This window comes from Cyanistes caeruleus, chromosome 2, assembly GCF_971803275.1.
Source record: "Cyanistes caeruleus chromosome 2, bCyaCae1.hap1.1, whole genome shotgun sequence".
Lineage (NCBI taxonomy): Eukaryota > Metazoa > Chordata > Aves > Passeriformes > Paridae > Cyanistes > Cyanistes caeruleus.
Genome location: NC_141702.1, coordinates 101,054,574 through 101,078,585, shown reverse-complemented (window position 1 = coordinate 101,078,585; position 24,012 = coordinate 101,054,574).

The following is a 24,012-nucleotide window of genomic DNA, read 5'->3' as shown; positions in this document are numbered from 1 at the left end:
TTTAATTATTTACTTATTATTTTAATTATTATTTAATGATTGTCTCCTGACAGAGAGCAGAATGGATTGAAGAGGTATCTGGGTCCTTGTCCCCTTCCTTTTGCATATTTTCCTAGTGACTGGGTTGGAGGAGAAAAAGAGAAAAGAGGAGATGGAAGGCAGAAGCCCCTTCAGTCACTTCCTAGAGAAGACAAAAACTTCATGCTGAAGCACAGAAAGTAGAGTTCATTTTAACATCCCTAAAGAGAAATGAAAAGTAAACAGTGCTTCAAGAACAGCATGACAACTATCAGTAAACAGTTAAAACTTGTGTAGGGGAAACCAGGTTGCATCAAGTTACCAAATGTTTTCTATAATACTGTATTTCTCTCCTGTGGACCATTAGGAAGACTGTTCTGCATTGGAGGACTAGTGTTGACAGCATAGAGCAATGGACATTTCAATGAAAAAGTTGCTGTTTTCTTCCTCCTGAGATCCAATAAATATTTTATAACATTGGGGTTTGCCTTCTTTCACTTCCATTATGATGCTAAGTACAGAATGGTGTTATTAATTTATGATACACTGTCTGTTTGCATGAATACGTAACTATAAACAGGTACTTTCATTTTCTATGGAAGCTGTGTCAATCTTTTCCAATGACCTCTTACACTGATTTTAAACAATCTACCAAGCAATTTTTAGGGGCTCAAGCTATAGTTACATGACTTCACACCACTTTTTAAGTCTGTGTTTGATAATCTATCATACACAAACAAATCAATCCTCATTTGCCAAAGTAGTACTAATAGTGCTTTACTGGACTGTAAAATCACAAAGTCAACCATTTATGGCTTGTCCCCCACTAAAATCTCTATCAATGGAAATAATTTTAACGACAGGCCATCTGCCCTTCTCTTGCTCTTCCATATTCTGCACATCTTCAGAGCCTGACCACTGTCCTTGGTGGCCTTCGTTTGCATGATCTCACTTTCAGGCCTGGGAAACCGGGCTCCCTCAAGTATTCTGCCGGCTAGTTCCTGAGCTCAATATCTGTCATCATCATCATGGTCAGGAAAATACAGTTTTTGGTTGTGAAGTTCTTTGTTCTCAACTCTGTCCTCCCATGCTTTCTCCAAGGGTACTTCCCTCCAGCTCAGCCAGAGGAGAGGAAGCAGAGATGTAGTTGTTTTCCCACTCTGCTTAGAGAGCCCAGGACCTTGAAGCAGCTGTCCAAATGGACATTACAGGCTTCTGGAGAGGCAGTTGTAATTAGTTTAGTATTACAACAAATCCATGGCTCCTCCCTGAGGGCAAGAGTAGCCCAGGGAGCTGTAATGAGGAACCTTCCAGAAGGTGAGCTGGGCCTCCTTGGGAAGGGTTCATCAGAGGGCTCTGGTGTCCTGGGCACTAGGAGAGCATATGTGGCATGCACACAAGACAACAGATCCAAATTAAGCTTGTCAATTGTCCTACGCAGTCATGGTAGTAAGAGTTTAAAATAATGGCTAAAAGATCCATTGCTGCCTTGTCACCAAAAATTTCCCTCTCCTCAGCTGAAAAAAGCTTCAGGAAAACTGCAGGCAAAGATATTCCTCAGGATTTAGCAGTGGGAACAAGTAACAAGTGGATGGAAAGTGAGCCATTGTGGACAGTCCTGTTATAGGTCACCCTCTAGAAATAATGCCACAGAACTATTCAGCCAAAAAAACTCTCAAGTTTTCCAGGGTCCTGATGGTCCTCACATAGTGTATAGTTTTCAGTAATAAGTTGATTTAATCTAGTTACCTAAATGCTGTGCTATGCTTTTCAGAGTCCTATATAACTAACCCAATAAATATTTGTACAAGGGTTCTGGAAGTCTGATTTAGCAGCCCACTTACATAGATTAAGCTGCCACCAGGAAGCCAAAGCTGGACATTTGTCTCATCTATGAATTAGGCTGATCAGTCAAAAGTGCCAGAAGCCAAAGCTAAATCTGATCATTAATTATTACTGATTTGCAGTCCAAGAAAAGAGAAGGTCCCTACATCATTGAAGATTCTTTTTGGGATCAATTTAAATACTCCAATATTTTGAACACAGTACTTTTGGAAATCTTGCAGGCTTTCCTTGTATACCATAATACAGAGGTCTGCTAGCATTTTTCAGAGCACATAGATAACATAAAGAGAACTGATTGAAATGTAGGCTCAAAGAAAACCCCAGAACAACAGAAAAAGTAGTGCTTTTTTGAATGTCCCACCTGAATTCTAAAGCCCATGGGTGGCTGCCTTGGTTCCAAAGACGTTTTTTTGCTACTTAAGTCCTTCAAAGAATCAGTTCTAAACTGCTTAGCAGAAGCCATAATTTCCTAAAGATAGAAATTAAAATTCATTTGGATTGCCATGGAAGGAAAGAGGGAGGGGGAAAAACAGGTTTGTTTTTTTTTCACACAGCCTTAACAAAAATGGTGTGTTAATCTGACTGAGGAAAAAAGGTGCAAAAAGAAGAAAACAAAATGATGAAAAAGAGAAAATAAATACGGTTTGAATTAATAAAGTTTATGTTAAAAAAAGGAGAAAAGAATGAAGTAAATGATCTTATAACTACTTAATGATACTTTAGAAGGATTTATCATGTGCTGCCACTAAAATCTATTTTAAAACACTACTCAAGGAATATGTGGGAGAAGCTACAGAGTTTCAGACGCTGAATGGAAGGATTTAAAGCATTATAGAAATTTCATCTGTAACCATTTGTGCTGAGTTTTTAATACCTTACAGTGACAAAAAGACTGGTGTCGAGGCAGGACCTCAGCTGACCTTGCAGTTGTAATTCATCACAGATGGAATTAATTTGATTATACTTATCATGCCTTCTTTGAAATTAAGCAACAGAGGTTGGGTAGGATCTTCAGCAAGTGAAATCACTGATGATGTGGGTATGATCTCTCACTGCAGGCAAATGGGGAGGCCCTCTGAATGCTGGATGCTGCAGGATGAGAGGGTTCAGACTCTTCCAGTGTCACTGCACTGATTCAGTGCAGTGCAAGAAATGCACTTGTGTACAGCTCTAGCAGTTCTTCTCCCCAAAATCTCTGAAGGGCTGCCTCAAATCACACCAGTGAATCATGGTATTTAGCAGTGCCGGGCCTGTCTTGTCTAACTTAAACAATGCTCATTTAAAGCCTATCAGGAGTCAATGGAGAGAGGTAGGAACTCCTACAAAACTTTGTATGGAATTTACCAGACCAAGCAGACCAGAGGAGGAATGACTAATTTCGACTGTATGCCTAAAATTTAGGTGGCCAAGCTTGTGCAGTCTCTGTGGCTGTACCAGCTGGAGGATTAATGGATCACTGCTCATTTTGCTACCCCACCACAAGACTACCTCGAGTATGGGAGCAGTGGTAGTGGTGGGAGGATCTGGATGTGGGATCACTGTACTCCTTGGAAATTCTCCTTTAGGGGAGGATTTCCCAAGACAAGGCTTGTTGGGGCAATTTCAGTTTTTTTGATGCCACTTTAGGAGGACAAACTGAAAGTCCTGATTTTGCATGTATAGGATTCCCATGTCATCAGGAAGCTGACAGAGCTTTAATCCATGCCATAGTATACACCAAGCTTTCAGTGGAAAGCTGAGAGTAAGCCCCAAAATATAATAAAAACCAGCAGTTGTGTTAGAAAGCTGCAGAGACACATCTTTCTTTTCTCTGTTTTTCTTTTACCTCTGTGATGCAAATGGACCTGTCAGTTGTTGCAGTGTGAATCTGACCTCATTTCAGGTTCATTTTTGCAAAGAATAGGAGGTCTGTTCACCAGGCTCTGAAGATGTTCAGATCCTGCTTATCCTTTGATCTCCAAAGTAGGCTGGGCTCACAGCCTAAGCATGAATTGCCAAAAATTCTGTGACCCCACACCTCCTCCTATTAATAAGATACCATCTGGTTTATAAGGGTGAGAGTAAATTCAAATTTAAAGTGAGAGGCATGCCTCATAATGTGGGTAAATAAATGCATGGTCACATAGTGCTGTCAGTACTGTTTGCATGTGTGCAGTCCAGTCACATGGCCCACACATAGGTGGCCATACTTTAGAAGATATGGCCAGTTGCTTTGCATTTTATCTGGGCAGTCATTATATTAGTAAGAATCAACCAGAAATCAAGCAGAAAGCAGAGCCTTAAATGTAGAGTTCTTTTTTTTTTTCCCCTTTTATGATGTTTCAAATAATCCTCATTCCTCAGTAACTTCTGTCAGCCAGAGTTGTGTGCATTTTTCAGCTATCAATTTGTGAAGGAAAAAATGTTGGGAGCTAGTAGCATGGTTTTAATTGGGGAAACCACCCAAGTGCTCACATGTGCAGCTGACCTAGGTTATCTCACACTCGTGAATCAAATATAACCCGGTACAACCACAATGGAAATGAGAGGCTAGTTCCTCTCTCACAGCCTCCAGTGTGAATCAGAAATCATTATTTTGGAGGAAGAGCAGTGAGGCTGCATAAAAGCATCACAAATTCCTGGAGAAAACCCAGCAGAGTTACTGGTAAGAATCAACCATCTACAAAACTGAGTCCTGGGAGTTCCAAGCGTTCTCACCCACCCAGTCCGATCATGTTGGAAGTAAAATAAAATCATCTTCCTAATCTTTGATCTGTGTTCCTGCTCCTGTGCTAAAGAGAGAGATGAAAAAAAGAAGAAATAAAAGAAAACTAAACTAAGTATTTCAGAATTTTGAAAGTTTTGTGTCGGTAAAAAGTGGGGGTTTTTTTTATATGTAGAATTGTAGAATCAAAGAATATTAAGGGGTTAAAATGACCCTTAAAGATCTCCCAGTCTCAATCCCCCTGCCTTGGGCAGGGACACCTTCTACCAGACCCAGTTGCTCAAGGCCTTATCCAGCCTAGCTTTAAACACTGCCAGGGTTGGGGCATCCAAAACCTCCTTGCCATCCAAACCATTCAAAACAGGGCAACCTGTCCAGGGTCTCACCTGGGACTTTATTTCCTGAACCTGTCTCTTTTCCTATCAAACAACTGAAGGATCATCTTCATTCCAGCCTCAGACTGCAGTCTTACAAAACCTCACAAACAGGCTTCCTTACTGCCTCTCTCTCTCAATGTCAGGAATATACATTCACACATCACCCAGTCTAAGCAATGCAGAGCAAGGATTTTCAATTAACAACTTGTACACAAGATTCTCACAAAGCAAATGATACTTTTGCTGAGCTACAGCATGTCTTGTGTTGTGCCAAAATGTCAACTCCCAGAATACAATGTGTTGAAGTGAAATATTAAAATTCTGCTTTTCAGTTTGTCTAGTCATATACACCATATTAACATAGGATATTAAGGAAATACCTGCTAGGGATAGAACTGCCAACAGACAACATCTTTTTCATGGCTGGGCTAAATGTCAGCTTTCTGATAGTGATGGCAGGGAAGCATTAGTCAAGTGTGAGCTTTGATTAAGAAAAACATCACTCTGGATGAAAAGCAAAAAAGAAAATGTGCCATTAGCTTTGCAGCATAGGTAGAGGATTAAATCAAAGAGGGACAGGCACTTGTTTGCAATTATGCTTGCATTATTAGCATCTATTATGGAACAAGGGGTTGTGATTACGTTCAAGACTGTGAAATAATGATCTCTGTGTGTGAAAACAGTTGATTATTCTTTCAGAAAGTAATACTCCTTTTTCCAGGTTCCTCCTTGCATCTGTATTGTTACAGTCTCTCAAGACACTCACAGACACAAGACAATTTCTAATCCAGTTAAGAGGAGCCAAATCCAGGGAGCTGACTATGTTGCTTCCACATGCTGTTTTCCATCATTTTCATTAGCATTATGAACATTTGTGGAAGAAGGAAGGAGAGAGTGTGTTGCAGATGCCTTCTCAGGCTGCAGAGTCTGTAGTTTGAGTCGCTCTGGTTCCTGCAGCAGAGCATGATCCAACATCCAGCAAAGCGACTGGGACACTCTCCAGTCACCTTCCCAAAAGCCCACAGACATTTTATGGTGTAACTCAAGATCTCTCTGGTGGATCGATAAATGGCCTGAGCAGGCTCTGGGGTTGGGAACAGCCACTTTACATTTCATGTCTGTACAAAATACTAGTGGAAAGTGCAGGAAAACAATAGCAACTCTTAATTTTGCTTCCTAGCTAACAGCATTTCATTTTCCCGTATCCAACCTCAGATGCTCCTTTCATGCCTTTGTTGCCTATTTGTATCCAAAGAAAAGTGCAGAAGAATGAGAGGCACACAGAGCTGGGACTAAGTTTTCCCATGTCTCTCCCCAATGTACATGGTGGGAAGACCACATGAAAATCTTTATTGCAAAAGTTTCTCTGAGGGGTTCGTGCTGTAGCCATGCCAGAAAAGCTCAGAAAATTAGCTTTATTACATGTACCTCCTCAGGAGATTTTTCTTGTCTGAGGACATTTTATTTACAAATAGACAGTCTGTTCTGCCATGGATTCTTAATGCAGCTGTGCTGAAGGCCCCATTCAGGACTTCCCTGAAAGGTTTCAGTTATGTCTAAAACCTGAGGAAAATGTCACCTAAAACTCATGGGGAATGCGATGGGTTTCCTCATACCCACTGCAATTATTCTTCACATGCTGTGAGATGCATCTGTAGAGTCTGAAAACAAGAATCTGTCATCTGGTTTTATTTTGTTGTTCTTGAGAATGCCAAGTTGATTCAGCAAGGTCATGCATGGTCTAAATATATGCCAATAATTTTTTTGTTGTTGTGAAAATCATCTTTAGATTTATGACTGTGAACAATAATCTAGCTTAAGCTCAGTTTTCTAGTTCTGCATGCTATTTTGAAAATAAAAACAGCTACAAACTTTGAGCTTTTAGACCAACCTTGAAGTTGGCATGAAAATGTACATGCTGAGCTATCGGTTTCCTAATGTTTGTACAGTGAATATATTCCCTTTTCTTAACCCTGCAATGTCCTCACATTCAAGTTTCAGTTCTTGTACATCCACTCTGAAGGGTACTTTGGAGCTTGTGACATATTTACACTCACAAAGGAAGTGGTCATGGTTGCATCCTCCCTTTTTGCTGTTTTTCACTGAAGCTCCAAAGAGCATTCTACAAGAATGTGGTTCCTAGAGGCTGTGTTGCAGCTGGACATTTTTCAAAGCTCATTGAAAGCTGTGAGCAAACACATAAAAGTTATGGTGGGGAAGTTAAGGGTTTTGATCTGAGTTTCAGGAATATCAATATTACTGGAATAACTTTGGTGACCACATAAATGTATGCATATTTGTCTTTAGAAGTTGGTTATAGTCCCATGTACCAGGGTCCCATACACCCAACAGAAAGTTTTACAGTGAGATGTGGCAGCTGCTTAATGCTGCACAGGAAAGCACAATTTAGGAGAGTTCTGTACAAAGCTCTGTTCTCAAACCATTTTTACAACAGCATTGATTTATGTGTAATTAAAGCATATAAAATTAAAGGGTGATTGGAGAAACAAAAAACTACTGCCAGCTGAAATAGAAGTATTTCAATAGAAACAAATGCATAATTATTGGAAACAGTATTTTTCATGCTCAGCAGGTTTAACAACAACATTTCTGAGAATGTGTCAGGGACTGCTTCGTGATCTCAGTCTTTGGTATGTAGATTTATGTTGTTTCCAAAAGGTGACACTTCTTCATATAGAGGGCCTATATAGATCTAATTCATCATCAGTTCAAGAACCAGCTCAGATAGGCAGATTAATAGGATCATTCTAAATTTAGTTTGAATAGCTTTTCTAAAGTGAGCACATACTGACAGCTGGTAAAATGCTAAGATTACAGTGCACTTGCAATAAAAAATAAATTAGTTTATTGTCTCATTTTAAAATGTGTCAAGTTGTAAAAAAAAAAAATAAAATCTGTATGTTATTGCTCTAAAATTATAAAAACACAAGGGCTCCTATAGTAGTAATCCCTGGAAATTTTTTGCCTCATAATGATGCAGTGAGCAGGTGTTTTATATTCTGACCAGAATCAAATAACACAGAATCACAAAACCAAACTGAGGTTAGAAGGCACCTCCAGGGTTATTCCTCCCCAAGTGCAGGACTTTCCCTCTGCTTTCGTCAATGTTCATACTATGTCAAACTTGGACCTGTTATCAACCCCTGGGTGCATGACCTGTGACCAACCTCCAGGAGAATTCCTTGCTGAGTTCAACAGCTCCTCAGGTTTCCAGCCCACCTTGCTGTCCATTTATCCAGCCTGTATCTTATCTGTTTGTCTGTGATGAACATGGACAAAGAGCCTTGCCAAGGTGAGGACAGACAGCACAAACTGCTCTTCCCTCACCCACAGACACTGTGAGTGATTCCCCACACATGGTGTTAGTGCCTCAAAATCATCCTGCTCTTTGTATGTTTGGAAATTATTTCCAGGAGGATTCTCTCTATCACCTTCTGGAATAGTGGTGAGGTTGATTCTTATCAGTTCAAACCGGTTCTGACCAGTGCTGACTGGTTGCAACTGGATAAAAAAGGTAAAAACAGTTCCAACCGGTTCTGACTGGTTCTGACCAGTTCGAAATGGTTCCAGCCTATTCAAACTGGTACCTAATGGTTCCAACTGGTTCAAACTGGTTCTGACTAATTTTGACCAGTTCCAATCAATTTGGAATTGGTTGGAACTGGTTTGAACTGCCCCAAACTGGTCAGACCAGTTTGAACTGGTTTAATCTGGTCAGAACTAGTTGGAAATTGGTTGGAGCTGGTCTGAACCCATTGGAACTGGTTAGCACCAGTAGGAACTGGTTTTATTTGGAAGGAAGCAATTTGAACCAGTCAGAAGTGGTTTGAACCGTTTTGAACTGGTCGGAACTGGTCTGAACCGGTTTGAACCGTTGGCGATGTCAGCCTTGTACTTCATGGAAAGAGCTTCACAACCCTTGAGTTGTCACTGCTCAGCCATAAAATGGCAAAGAACTGAATGTGCAGGAAGCTCCAAATATCTCCCCAGCCCCCAGAAGATCCTTCATCCAAGGGCTGAAGCTCACTGGCAGCAAAGGGCACTGCTCACCCTTCTCTTGATCTATGGGGAAGTGAAGTGCTTCTGTTTCCAGACTCCCATTCTAAAACATTTCCTGAGAACTAAAAATGCTTGAAAAATGTAAAAGAAAACAGTTACAGAAAAATGATATTAAAAGAAAATTCCAAACTGCAGTGAATGCCTCCAGCCAGATTTCTAAACTGGGCAGCAGAGTGAGAGGAAATGGCAACATATTTTTGCAGCATTTACACTTTTTATGCTACTGCTGGCACACACACTTTTGTGCCTGTAGAGAGAGCAAAATATTGGAGTCAGAACCTTCCCTGTAGATCTGAGAGCAGAATAATTTTGAAATTCAGATCGTCGGTGTAGGTCTGAAGATACAGTCCTGCCCTTGAGTTGAACTGCCTGTATGAGGTTGTGAGGGGTTTCTGGGAAAGCTGGCAGCGGAATCGGGATGAGTGAGCGGGGCTGGTGGCTCCGCTGAGGGGACAGGCAGGTCCCTGCAGGGAGGCCAGAGCCAGCTGGCCAGCCCAGCCTGTGGCCAGGAGCTCTGCCGAGCCTCTTGCGGACAGGGAAGGGAGTGGGAAGATTCTGCTGGGAGGATACTGAAGGTCCTGCTGGGAGAATGCTGGCATTGTTCAAGTCTTAGGGAAGAAGAGGAAGAGCAGGTTGGATGGGGAGCCCCAGGAAACCCAGCATTGTTCCTTAGCAGTACTCAGAGGAAACAATTTTGTTTGTTTGCTTTTCTTAAATTTTCACGTAAGTACCCTGAGTCCCTTTGAAATTTGTTTTAAAATGAATGAAACACAGCATTAAGTGTCTGATACATAAATCAAACCATTACTGTAACTGTGGAATGATCGGTAGAGACAAACAGTCTCTCTTTAGTTTGTTACTAGCCTGGAAAAAGCATTAATTAGCACTAATGAATCACCAGAGCGATGCCTGAGCCAGGTTTCCAGCATTGCCAAAACACAAGCATGATTCAATTAATGCTGAAGGTTTTAGTACATGTGTTTTTATGGAACAGTATTTTGACACTAGTGTCTTTTTAATAATGCTTTGCAAATCTCTTCCAATATTATTGCGTGCAGACTGAGCTTCCCAATTTACTGCAAACAATAAAGAGTCAGAATGCATCTGTGACCTCCTTTTGGAAGAAATATTCATCTGGGTAATGTAATTATTATGTAAATTACTCAAAGTTAATGGTATTTTCTATTTATGCTGGATTTACTGCTGTCAGAGTTGATGACTGACTAGCACTAGAGCTTAGATATTGGCGCAAAAGTTAATGTGTTATTTAATTTAATTTAAAGATTCCGAGAAATTGCTCCTAGTGTGTAAACAAAATCTTATCAACAGACCTCCAGAACAACTTGTGTTTTCATTGGTAATCTCTGCAATTCAGAGACAGGGGCCAAACTGTGCAATCCAACTCAATAGGGGATAATGTGGGATCATCCCAAAGAGTTATGGGAGACCAGCTATGATTCTTGCCTGGTGTCCTTGGAGCAGGGGGAAAGACAGTGCAGCTTCTGCCTTCTCTGTGCAAAGAGTTTCATCCTCTTCAGGCAGAGTCTGAGCTCAAGCCAAGAGGTGCCAGAAATACAGTACCTGGTCCATGGAGTGACACAGACTGTAGCTGCTGCTTCATTGCCATCCTGGACTGGTTTATTCCCAGACATTATCATCTTTGGGGACAAGATGACTTTCCAAACCCAGAAATGCTCACATTTTCAGATTCAGTACAAAGTGGTTTTCTCTCTGCCATCTGTGAAAGTGAAGGCAGGTGAAAGTCTTCCTGGCTAAAGCTGGCTGAGAAGCAAAGTAACAAAACAATATCCATGGTGGTGTTTCCTGTTGGGCGTCAGGAGCAGATCCAGCGCCTCCCTCTGTAGCAGGAGACTCACTGAATTTGTTTTCAACAGTCTCTGCCTTTCAAAAGAGACTCAGAATTCCTTGCTTTGACAGAACAGGCCAGTTCGTGTTCCTGAACCACCCACAGTGCTTGGAGTGGAGATGCTGGAGTCCATAAGTATGCAGAAATGTAATCTTAATGCCAGTACTCACCAAACGTGAACTACCAGTGCATGTAACCTCTTTTCTTGCCCTTCTTCCATGTCACCTTCCAGGCCCTCCATCCTGAAGCTGAAGCTGCTTCCTTCAAGGGGAGTCTGGAAGGTCACCCAGAGTACTGGATGGGCAAAGGAAATTCACTGATGGGGGGAAAGTAACAGCTGTGGCAACAGCTTTACATTTCCCCCCGATTAGTAATTTGAATGTACTGTTGAGGGAAGGGCATTTTGCATTTTCTCTGGAAAGACTTGATGTGGTCATTAAGACCATGAACTGATATTACCACTGCTAAGAGGACATGGAAGCAGAATTCCCTCATGCAGAGATAGTCTATACCAGAAACATTTATTGGAATCTCTTTGCCCTTCATCTGCTTGAATTCTGAAGAGTTGAACAAAGCAGTCTAACTGTAAGCAAAATCAAATTTGCGACATTACAATTTCACATCCCAGATGGCCGTCAACTTTGCCCATTTCCAGTTATGTCTCAGGCTTGCAGTCATCTAATCATCTCCTCTGCTGCCAAGGCTGCCTGCTGAAAGTCTCTTTTCTTAAGAAAGGCCAAGCAATCACTCAGTGGGAATACACGAGGCTGTCAGCTCCTCCTATACCACTAACACTGGGCTTGTTGTAATCTTTTCCACTATAAGCCAAAATTTCTCAGCACTAACAACCCAGATGTACACATTAATTTTGGTCTGAAACTGAAAACAGAAGGAATTAGGCCACCCAGCTCTGAACTAAGGACAAACTTCCCAAACTATGTGTTGTCCCTATGAGAAAAGTATGGGTCTCAGTTGCAGCTGGGAACATTTATGACATTTGGTATGTCTGCACATTCTCACTGCGAGGGACAGATTGTCGAATTCTGCTTCTAGTTACATGCATGCAGCCCAAGTGAAATCAGCAAATGATCACATCACCGGCCTCTCCAGTGAAATCTAGGTCTTTTATAACATTTGATAAGAGTTTTCTTTTCTGCCTACTGTCACATCAATAAAATAGGAAATCACATTTTAAAGGATTGCAAAATAACTTTATAAACACAGTACAAAACAAGAAAACATCAGTCTTAAAACAGGTAACCAAATGCCTTCTAGTAAAACCTGTTGGTATTGATGTGGTGTGTTTCTGACATAGCTTTAATTGCATGTAAATGTTGAATTTGAGATACTTCATGTGAGGCTGAAACCTGAGAGAAAACCTAACTTGGTAAACTGAAAAGGCTATGTTAAAGAAATTATTTACAGAGCAGCACCAAGTCCAGCTGAAGTTCCCTGTATTTTCACAAAGCCCACTGTTTTCTCCAATCATCCTCTGTAATGTATAAGCTCCTTTCTGTAGCCTATGCAGATGGGTACAAGTCTGGATGTTAACTGTTACCATTTTCCATTTGAATCGTGTCACAGTCTCTTAGCACAGGTTTATTTAACTCAAAATCCTCCTGTATGGCTTAGGGGGAAACATGTAGAGCTATAAGAAATAATGTTTTCTCTAAAATCCAAATTCCTGTTATGCCCTCAGATGTAGCTAACAACCCTCCAGAACAAAAGACCTTCTTAATAATGGGAAAATGTACATTGCAGCCATAATGTGCACTTCCAGTACAAGTCCTCTTATCTGAAGTTCCTGTGGGCTATGTTAATGTCTCTTCTCCCTTCATCCAAATGCTCAATCTATTGTTTTATCCAGCAGAGCAAATCCCCAAGACAGTGCTTGTGTGCTTGCAGTATGTTAGTAATCAACATTTTGCCCAATCATATTGACTCTGGGGCAACTATCCCTAACCATGTCCCAGTTGGAGAGTGACAACTGCCTGATGTATTTTAGCAGATGAAAACCTTTTTATAACATCCTCATACACAAGACAGAGAAACATTGACTTTAAAATGCACAGGACTGGCTTAAAACAGTAAAAAGCCACTGCAGAAGCAATTATTAGTTGATGTTTCATCATAGTTTAAGGGCTTTCTGACAGATTAGCACTATGTGTTATAAGACCAGATAAAGTTTGATATATATGAAAATTAATGCAGTTTCATTTTGATTAGGACAGAAGAAAATCACTTCTTTATCAATCTAGGCAGCTTTGGTTTTTCCTAGATATGATATAAAAACACATCTGTCTAATCTTTTTTCCAAGACCAACTCTCTTGATAGCAGTGTTCAGGAGAGATTGTCAAGCTTGAAGCCACTTATGAGAGCTTCTGCTCTGTGATTATCTCTCTCAGAAGAATATAACTTGGTGGGTGAAGGTCACTCCTAACCAGAAGATTGGGAAGCTGAACTGTCAAATGGATCTATGGAAAACTGTGGGGGTTGGTCTCTTTTCCCAAGAACAAGTGACAGGGTGAGAGGAAACAGCCTCAGTTGTGCCAGGAGGGGTTTGGTTTAGATACTTGCAAAAATTTCTTTGCTGAAAATGTGGTCAGGGATGGAAACAGGCAGCCCAGGATAGTGGTGTAAACACCATCCCTGGAAATGTTCAAATAAGGTATGGATGTGGCACCTGGGTACATGGCTTAGTGGTGACCATGGTGGTGTTGGACTCAATGGTCAGGTTCAACCTGATTCTATGATCTACAGAAAAATAAAAAGTAGTAGCAATATGATTTCATTTTTCTTAAAAAATGGGCAAGGATATGAAAATAAGAAGATCATTACTTGTTGGTGAGTGATTTTGGAAAAAGTGAGCAAATATGCCAGTAAAAACACTGTTGGTAAAAGGCCTGGATGTGTGTGTGGATCTGAGCTGTTAATGTGATGCACTAACAGTCAGTATTTCACTTCCAGCAAGAGCAAGGAACACAGCAAGGGAAATGCTCCACCACTCTAATTAGGCCTACATGTGTGTTTATGAAAAATGTGACACAGATCACATGGAAAACATCATCACTGCTGAATCTTTTGGGTGGTGTTATCTTGCCTTTTCAGAACCAAATGAAACAGCCCCTACTGCTATTTTCTTGTGTTTCCTTGGGGATTTTCCCAGCTTCAGCAGGGCTTTGCAAGCACATGTGAGTGAAATATCCCCATGGTCATGAAAGGGGAAGGCAACAAGCTGGTGAAGATTTCTATAATGAGATACCTTTATCCTCATTTTACACCCTTACTGCAATAAAGATAAGATGGGGGATGAAATTCCAGATCCATGCCCAAAGCAACAGAATCAAGAGCCCCATCTCATCTGCAACCTCAGGGTTGGCAGAGCCAATGTACAGAAGTTCAAAAGGTAAATTTACATGCAGAAGCTGCTGAAAGCAAGGGATGGGTTTTAATCTCTCTGCAACGTGACTATAAAACCACATTGTGATCTTAAGTTACAGCGTGTATGGATACAATAACTACACTGAGGTCCAGAGTTGCTCTAGCTTTACAAGCAATGTAACAATCGAAACATGGGACACAAAGCACATTGCCCTTTTAAATCTAAAAATCCATGTATAAAATGCATTAAAACTGCATAAAATCTGCAATGCTATGTTGTTACAGAAAACACTGCCTTGCTTGTCAGGGAATTGGTACTGCCTGTGTCCGCCTGCTTGGTGGACTGCAGACTTTCTTACTTCCATATTTAAAGATTAATGATTTTGTAGTTCTTCATGATCACCTAAAAATTCTTCAAACATTTAGGCCTAGTAAATGTTGACTTTCAGGTTCTTAAAATCTTTGCTGATCACAGCAGTTATCTGAGTGAAAATTAAGGGTTTAGAGAGACTGTCTAAAACACTTTTCTTCTGGAAAGGAAAGGTCACTCCTGGAAAAACACTATGTTAAGAAACCTTTGTACCATGGCTTTTTGTTTCATATTATGACCAAAAATTTCAATAGGAGACATTCTGTGATGTGCATCCTGGTACCATGAGACTATTGAGAGTAGCACCTGCAAGACAGCCCTTTTCATGTGTGTATGTGTACTATGTGAAAGCAGAGACTCTCTCCAATTTCATAACTCAAATAAACTCTAGAAAAGCCAAAAATTGTGTTTATGCTATGATAAGCACAAGTTGTGAAAAAATGGATAGAACCAGGGTTCATCATTTTTTCATCTGTCCATCTGTCTTGTTGATGCTTATCAATTCCCTCTAATGATGTGCCATGGTCAGATCCACCGAGTGGCAAATTTTGTGAGTTTCAAAACAAGGAAAAATGCACCATAAATTTTTTACATATTCTAACTGACTGTAAATGCAATTGAATATGTGGGACTTCCTCCAGCTTTGTTCTTTGGTGGATTGCTATTAGCTTACATTCGAAGTCTCTGTTGGCCACACATTTCACATTGTTCTTCCAAATGTAATAATTTCTTTCTTTTATCTGATCTCCGACAGTCTCTCTGTTTTCATCAATATTTGACAGCAATTCCCAAAGATACAATATAGTCCATTCTAATATCCTTGTGCATACTCTCTTCTCCCTTTGAAATCCAATACCTAAGCAGTGAAATAATTTATTGTGCCTTATTTAGAATTTTATTTTTTGCATGTGTTTTGATACTGTCCCTTTGAAATGAAAGTTATTTGGAAATTTAAACCAACTGTTCTCAAAACATAATAATGAAATATTGTACAGTCTTCCCCCATTTTTAAAGATTCAGTGTTTATCACATTTTCTTTCCACACATTGTTTAAATATTTCTTTCACATTTTACACCCCAAACTATAATTTTAGCCGAATGTACAAAATCCAATTTACACCAGCCACCTGAAAACAAAGTTTAAAAACAATTGGACCTGCACAGGTCAGTGCCACCCTGAAATCACTGGACCTTTTAAACTGAGGGACCAAAACTGGAACTGAGCTTACTTTATCTAGCATTTTCTAGCAACAAGAGAACAAGCCATATGTAAAAATAAGAGAAATAAGTGTTCTGAATAAGCATGACTATTGGCATTATCCCTGAATGCAGATTTAACAGTGAAGATGATACCTTTTCTAGCAACTTATAGAGAAGTGCTGGATATTTTGTGCCTGTCTGAAAGACAGGAATTAATTAAATACAGGTTAAAGAGGTTCTGTTCGAGGATAAAATGGTAAAAAACACTTGATTAAAAAGCAGACAAAATAATTTAGAAATGCATTGATATTTCTTAACCCTAGAATTAATATTCAGGATTCTGGATCATATTCTGTTGTAATGAATATGGAGATGCACTTACGTTTACAGTAAGACAAATTGTTTATTCTTTCATGTTAATCTTTTAACTCTTAATAACAGACCTATAAATTCTCACTGAATTGAGACAATGAGAAAAATTATTAACTAGATGTTGTAATTGATAATGATTTTAGAAATGTGCTTTTCAATTGTGAGGGAAGACCAAGAATGAATTAATTTAATACCAAGAATGTATTAATTAAAATAACATTAATATACTAACCAGTATGTAGAAGAAACCAAAGTACATTATTGAAGTCCAACAATACAGGAAATAACTATGGCAGGACTGAATACATGAATTTTTTGCCCAAGCTAGAACAGGTACAGGTCTTGGAAATTAACATTAATAAGAGTTTTCACCAAAAAAGATTTCAAACAGAAATTTAATTTTCGCTTAAAACTAGATAAGTTACTACATTAATTTTAGCAAATAGCTGTTTAGAAAAAATAAATGAAACAAAGCTTTTCAGCAATGTCCAGGACGTATCTTGATTTTAAAAGTTGACCCTTTTTTGTTTTAAAAACAAAAAAATTAAAAGTGATCAGCTCTTAACCAAACTACATACTCCTTTTATCTAGATAAAATGTTGCTACTGACTTCAAACATTTTTTAAATTTGTATTTCATGGGAGTTTGGAAGTCTTGTTCCTTTCAAAGTAGCAGAATTTCCTTTCCAATGACAAGCCAGTTCCTGCCTACTCAATTATGCTGTTATGTTGTTCCTGGGCTTAATCTTAGTCCTTCTGTTCAGAAGAAAGCTTCCCTCTTAGGCATCAAATATATATTGCCTTTAAAAATATTAAGGTAAGGGTGAAAAATGTCTTCCTGCATTGTAGAAGTGGTAAATTGGGCTCTTTTTCAGGCCAGATTTTTGACAGATCTCTGAGAGACTACTTTGGTCTCCAGCACCTGAATGCATGGGTGATCCATAGTTGTGAGTGTGCTGGCTGCCTGAGCCAGGATGATTTTGATTTTCTACCAAGAAATTCATATTTCTCAGGTAGCATAGTCAAGCTCCATCCTGACTGCAAGTATAGTTCTTCCCTGTGTGCCCCTCAGCAGACCTGACTAACTCTTAAGTGCTGTGCTTGGAAGCAGGTTAGCCTGTTTCATCTGCCCACATGTGGTATCAGTTCTGCACCGTCTTTTTGGGGCCCACAGAGAAGCTGAGCTGGAATCGGATGAAAAGAGCTCTTTCTGGAAGGGGAAGAAACTACTGCCTGTGCAGTTCTGCTCATTTAAGGAGGGAGGAGATTGTATTTGTGGAGTTACCTGTCTCTCATTCAAGCTGCAAGGGCTACCAGCAGTCTGAGCCATGGTATTCTCTGTGTATTTTCTTTCCATGGATGCTGAATATTCCTATAGCATTCCCTAAGTTATGTGACCACTGACTCAGTGTTTTTCTGGGTTTGCTACCAAGAAGTAGCTTCTTGCAACCTGGTTCTCCCCTAGCTGAAAGGATTAAATATTTCTGGACCAATGTTTCATATTCAGGTTCTGGAGCAGGTCCCTCAAAGAAGAGGAGAGGTTTTGATTTTAGGTATTTAAAGGTTTCATGAAGTTTCAATTTCTACAGCAGTTCCAGTTATGGAGTCAGCTGGTTCAACCAAGAGCTGTGAAAATAATTATGTAAGAATTGAAATTTCAATTCATGTGTCAAATAATGTTGAATTTTACTAAAATTCCTGATATTAGGGCAAAAGGAAGAAAGGGTTTGTGTGTGAAATGTACAGTGAGATACAGTCCAGGAAATATCTGCTACCCCTCCACTCACACCACATTTTCTGGGGAGAAAGAAAGGGGAAGAGCGGGCTTGTTTTATTTATAATTTACATTCTTTCCACTCTTCTTTGGTTTCCTTTTCCTTATGTTGTTCTTTTACCTAGCAAGAGCTGTATCAGTCCTCTCAAACCTTCCAGAGTTTGGGACGTTCTGCTCATTTGAATCAACATTCATGAAGTGTTTGGGATTCAGGTTTAGGGTTGTGCAGAGGTGATCAGAATTTTGCGAGGAAACAAGAGAATATGTGTGGTTTCTAAACCCATGGGTCTGAAGAACATGTGGATTAGCAAAATCTGGGGCTTGAATGTATGACATCAGGGACAATGGAAACAAAAGTTCTAGATGGGAGAAGAAATGAATGCTGGAATCAATGGTATTGCCCATGAGAAGAGACAATTAGAAACAGCCTGAGAAATCAGTGTTTATTATCTTGTACTTGCTGGGCTATCCAGAATGAAGAAATATAAAACCAATGGAAAAGAAAAGAACATTCAAAAACTGAAAGCACATTTTGAGTACCTTAGAGCAAATTCTTGTTCAAAGGTTGAGTTTGTTCATCCTGCCTGTGTCTGAATGGGTTTGCCCACCTTTAATTTGCATCATATGTTTCTGCTTGTGTACAGTGGAAATTCTGATCTTAATTACGTATTGCACAACATGATTGCCATAAGCACACTCCAGAAAAAAATAGAGAATATCTTAAATTATTTTTTTTAATTGAATCAGAATTTTAATGTTAACTAGTCAATATTATAGAAATAACCATTAGCACAGTTTGGTTTGGTGTTTGTTATGCACATCCACTTAGTGATGCTTTTCTTCCTGGAATGGAAAACTTCTATAGCACTAAATAAATTTGAGACCTTGAGCTTATATTTTGGCATCTTTTTAATGAATTCACCACCCAGCAAGTTTCCAGGGTCACAATAAGACTTAAAACTTAAAAACCATGTTTCTTTGTTATTTTTTAAGCTTGTACTCTGAGAGTAAATTATTTACGACATCTTTTTGGAAGTGAAATGTTGCATGTCTCTATAAAAATTTTAATTTTTTTTATTCAGTTCCAAAAGATAGAAGAAGAACGTATGTGAGGAGGCACAGAAACACAAAGAAAAGTTGTTCCAAAGATACTAAAACAATTTATTTGAGCATGGTGATGGTGTCAAGCAGTAAAGCACTGGGTGTGCACTTTCTGTTTTGTTTACATCCAAGTGAATTAAACAAACACAAAGCATTCTGTATGTTCAGCAAGCTCAGTGTTTCATGTGCTTCTCTGTGAATTAGCTTTATAATCCTTCACATGCCTGATTTATGGTACTTAACATGGAGTAGGTTCAGTTTAATGATACACTGTGAAAAAAATTGTCACGTGGTGTTTTGTTGTGCTGTAGGTGAAACTCTTTCTTTTTATTGTAGATCTTCAAAGAATGTCTAAACAAACCTGTGTTGTAGAAGCCTTCTAGACCTTTTGGTTTTGGTCTGCATAGGAGTATAAAGTCATGCTAAATCTCTGTTCCTAAGGACTATAAAAAAATCTTTAGTGTGTAAGAAAAATTTTCACCCACTAAATATAAGTGGTTCTTCTTTCCCTCCCCTCCTATTCTAGGGTAAATAGAATCACAACTTTTTCAAGATCCATTTAGACCTGGCAAATGTCTAAATTACAAAGGGTGGAGAAGTTTTTTAATCAGTTCAGAATTTAAAAAAAAAAAAAAAAATAGGGAAATTTATAGGACTGCTCTTTTTATATCTTGGCAAGTAAAGAGATAAGAAAGGGAATATTGACATCGGCAGAAAACTTCTGTAGGAGAAGAAAGTGTCTTATGGAGAATTTCACTCAGCATTAGTTACTTACAAAGAACTGATTCTTTGCCAAAGCAGTTTACATATGTTTCCCAGACCTGATTAAAGGCATGCTCTTACCCTGTGTCCATTCCTCAGGAAATAAAGCATTCTAGGTCTGCTTCTAGAGATTATCAGTGCTCTCTAACTGAGGTGCTGGAGATGAACATGTTCAAGCCAATTGCAAACACCTCAAAAGACTTATATGGTCCAGCACAAACCCAGAGCCCCGACAGCTGCTGTGAACTGGCACAGCTCCACTGACCTAAGGGACATCAGTGGATACTGCTGATGTACAGCAGGTGGACATTGCACCTCTCTTGTTGGACAGAATCCTTGACAAAAACTACCTGTGGGCATCATGGTCAAAATATTTAGGGAAGGGAAGTCAGGTGATGTGTCAATCTTTCATCCAGCCTCAGCAAAATATGTAGGAGAGAGCAAATCAAACCAAAATCAAATCCATAGGAAGGTCTACTCCAGCAGTCTTTACTTATGGCATCCCATCAATAGAACAAAAGTATACAGTGACTGTTCCTTGGAGCTTGATGTGTTTCTCTCAAATGGCTTAAGAAATTTGGCTTTTAATGTGTCCGTCTAACACATGAACTGGCGCTTCCTGACCTGTCCAATGCAAAGTACCTGTCTTACACACATCATCCATCTTTGTGTGAATGAACTGACTCTGCTTTCTGAACAGTTTGGAACACTGGCTTAAACATTTCATAGAGTTAGATCTTGGCCTTTGCTCCACAAAAGGAGTAGGCCTTACTATAAAGCACTGCAGTGACAAAATTCTAGTCGTGGAGCCTTGTGGGTCACCAGCCCATGAACTGCTGGGTGTGAACACTGCTGGGCCCACCTGAGGACCTGAGTCAGGATTTCCACCTGATCACACAGTGCACAACACCTCAATCCAAGGCAGCTTTCCCATTTGCAGAATTTCACCTTCTGGTGTGTGGACAACCCCTTTGGGTGCATTAGAGTTATCTCTATGGCTGCTAGATTAAGGAGTGTGTCAGAGATACACCTCAGCTCCATATCCTGATGAAGAGATCTAAAATCCCAGGAAAGGGACTGACAGCTGGCTGCCTAGCCCTCCTAAATCCTGACAGGAACAGCTCAGCCTGATCCTATGGCAAGCTGTGGTTATGCAGGGGCATATGACTATTGAGGAGGGTTGGGTCCTGGGAAAAGAAAGCAGAAAGAAAGGTGAGAAAATATATCTCTGAACAACAAAACTCCTCAATGTCCTGCTTAGTTTTTGCACTGAGTGATCAGGGCTGTGAGAATGCCTTGGGAAACCAAGAATTGGTCTGACTTTTTTTAAAGGAAATAGCACAGGACGTTTCAGAAATATATAACCTTTCTTAGCTGCTTCACAGAGGAAATGATTCCTAAGTATCCCTTATCTTAAAATTAAATAGGTGACGATGGGAGAGAAACAGAACAGCTGTTTAGAGGCTGTACTGAAAGAAAACAGAAAGGATTGTGTCCTTCTATGCTGTCCTGCTGCTTTAAAAAAACTTTTATAGGCAATTAAAAAGTGAAGTAGTGATAATAGTCTGACAAAATTCTTCCTTATCTTTGCTCCCTGACTTTACCTATCACTGCAGGAAGACCAGTTCACAGCTTGACCATATCTTAGGTTGCAGCATATGAATCACTATTCTCCAAAGAGGTATTATTTACTTAAGAGTGATTAACAGGGATAAGAAGGGTCAGGGTGTTCCACTTCTTGCTGTTAGATGAACTAACTTGATGATAGGCATAATGCAATGGGTCTGGGAAAGCTGTACTGTGTGCCAAAATGATCCCGTGCATTATCAGATCTTACCTACCCTTGTTTAAACTAAACAAATTTGGCAGCTACTCAGTTACATTTTCCATATGGCACAGTATCTTCTGAGCAGCAGCTTGAATCAGCCTTTTTGAAACCGTATTTTGAGTTATTTTCCTTCTATGCATATTTTTCTCAACAGTGAATATTGAGTGCAATAATAATAACAAAAAAACCCAAAACACTAGGGAGACTGTGTGCTTTAATTAGTCTGTTCTTGTAGCTATTATTATTAATAATGGAAGACCCATGTGATACCCAGTGGTAACAAACAAGCCTCTGAGAGACCATTTCATTTTAAGTAGGTAAATTACATAATTTGACTTAAAAAGAAGAAAATGGATGGATCTAATTCTCCACTCACCCATGTAATTTTTCTGCTAGAGTAACACAGTGATGTTAGTAGAACTTTCCCTAATTCACACCAGGATGAAGAACAGAACAGGGGAACAGACATGGGGTGTGTATTTATGCAAGTCTTTCAACATCAGTTCTGGGATGGGAGGGTGATCAGAGTTTGGAAGCCAGCTCTGGAAGCTTTTCTGAGGACACTCAGTGTGAGTGCATTTGCTCAGCCCATATAGGGTGGCTATTTTCTGGAAGAAAGACAGGGTAGAAAGAAATAGAAGAAGGGTGAAAAATAGTTTAGATCTGGAAAGGCTGGGATGTGAAACACATGTCACAGGATGACACAGTGGGATGACAGACTGGATGAACAGTGAAGGAAGGAACATAGGAAATAATGAGTTGGGGGCCCAAGTTTTTGGTTGGCGTGAACTTACACTTTATTCTCTTCCTTCCAGCCTCCTTCCCAAACTCTGCAGGACAATATCCTGATTTCAGTACAACTCCTCAAAAACCTGGAAGCATGACTGGAAAACCAGATCATTTTATCCACTCACATGGGAACTGGCTGAAATAAAATGTACAACAAGCCATTCTCCAATGACTTGTGATGTGAGAACAGGGAGTATGGGGAATGGGCAATAGTGATGGATTCATTCCTTGGCAGATCTTCTTGGCCATTTCCTTCCACACTCTACAACCCCGGGGAATTTGACAGCTCAGCTACTCCAAGCCTCTGGAAGTTTTGTTGGAGCAGGAAAAGTTACGCCAATTTCTGTTCTTTGCTACACCAACCAATGCTTTCATCTAGAGCACATTTTGATCCAGAGAGTGTTTTTTTTAAATTATCTCCTCAAAATGCTTTGATTTTTCTCAGGGATTTGAAAGATGTTGTATGCTGACCCCACAATGACTTCCTTTCATGAACTTTTAATATATTTTTCTTCTCTATCCATATTTTAATCTCAAAACTCATTCAGCATTTCTGCAGGTTCCTTCCAATCTCTGCCAGGTCACTGAGGAAATCCTGCTCATTAGATTTGGTCACCCATAGTGTGAGAACTTCACCTCAGAATAATCTCCGCAGCACATTTCCCTGTCCCTTGCAGGGACAGGGACTTCATTTCCTGACCACACTCAGTTAATCATTCTATCAATTAGGCCAGAAATGTTAATGCTCTTTGAATAGATCATTTCCTTTAGATGGAAAGAGTTTCTTTGCTTTAATTAGCAGTTCAGGAAGCAGTTTTGTATTGATATGATTATTTATTATTTCCTATTAGTGAGCAGCATATCCTGTGATAACTCTCATAATTAGTGGGTCAAGTGTAAATTTCATCAGAATGAACGTCATAGCCCTCACTTTTGGCTTAAAATATGAAATACAAAAATAGTTTGAGGTCAGATGTCCTTCCTCCAAAGCACCTTTGGCATTGTGTTCTAACATGACTTAGCAATCTTCATAAAGTATAAAAAATAGAAAAAATGCATTTATCTTGTGTTTCTGATAGTTCTCCTAAGCTGGAATATACAGTATTCAAAGTATCCCTGTGCCACTGTGCTTTGCCAAAGGGATAGCCACAAGGAAAGGGGCCAGGACATAGAATGCATCCTTCAAACACAAAACTAATTGCCACTCATCTTATGCTAATACTGCAATATACCTAATTATCTGCACCAATCTGACCTTTAGGTCAGGTGAGGACAGGATTCATGACAATGAAGAATGGGAAATTTGTGAGCCCCTGCAGTGGATCCCTCTGTGCTTCCATTTCACTGGCCACAAAAGTGCAATGACATGACACTGTGGCAGGGGCAAACAGAAGGAAACTAAGGTATGGTTATGTTTAAAAGGGATAAAAGAGGAAATAATAGGGTATTTTCCTGGAATTTTCAGGCATTACTTTTTATTTTGGAAAGTTGCACTCATCAGGTGTTTTTGGTCAATGAATTCAGCACTCTATCTTCAGAGCAAA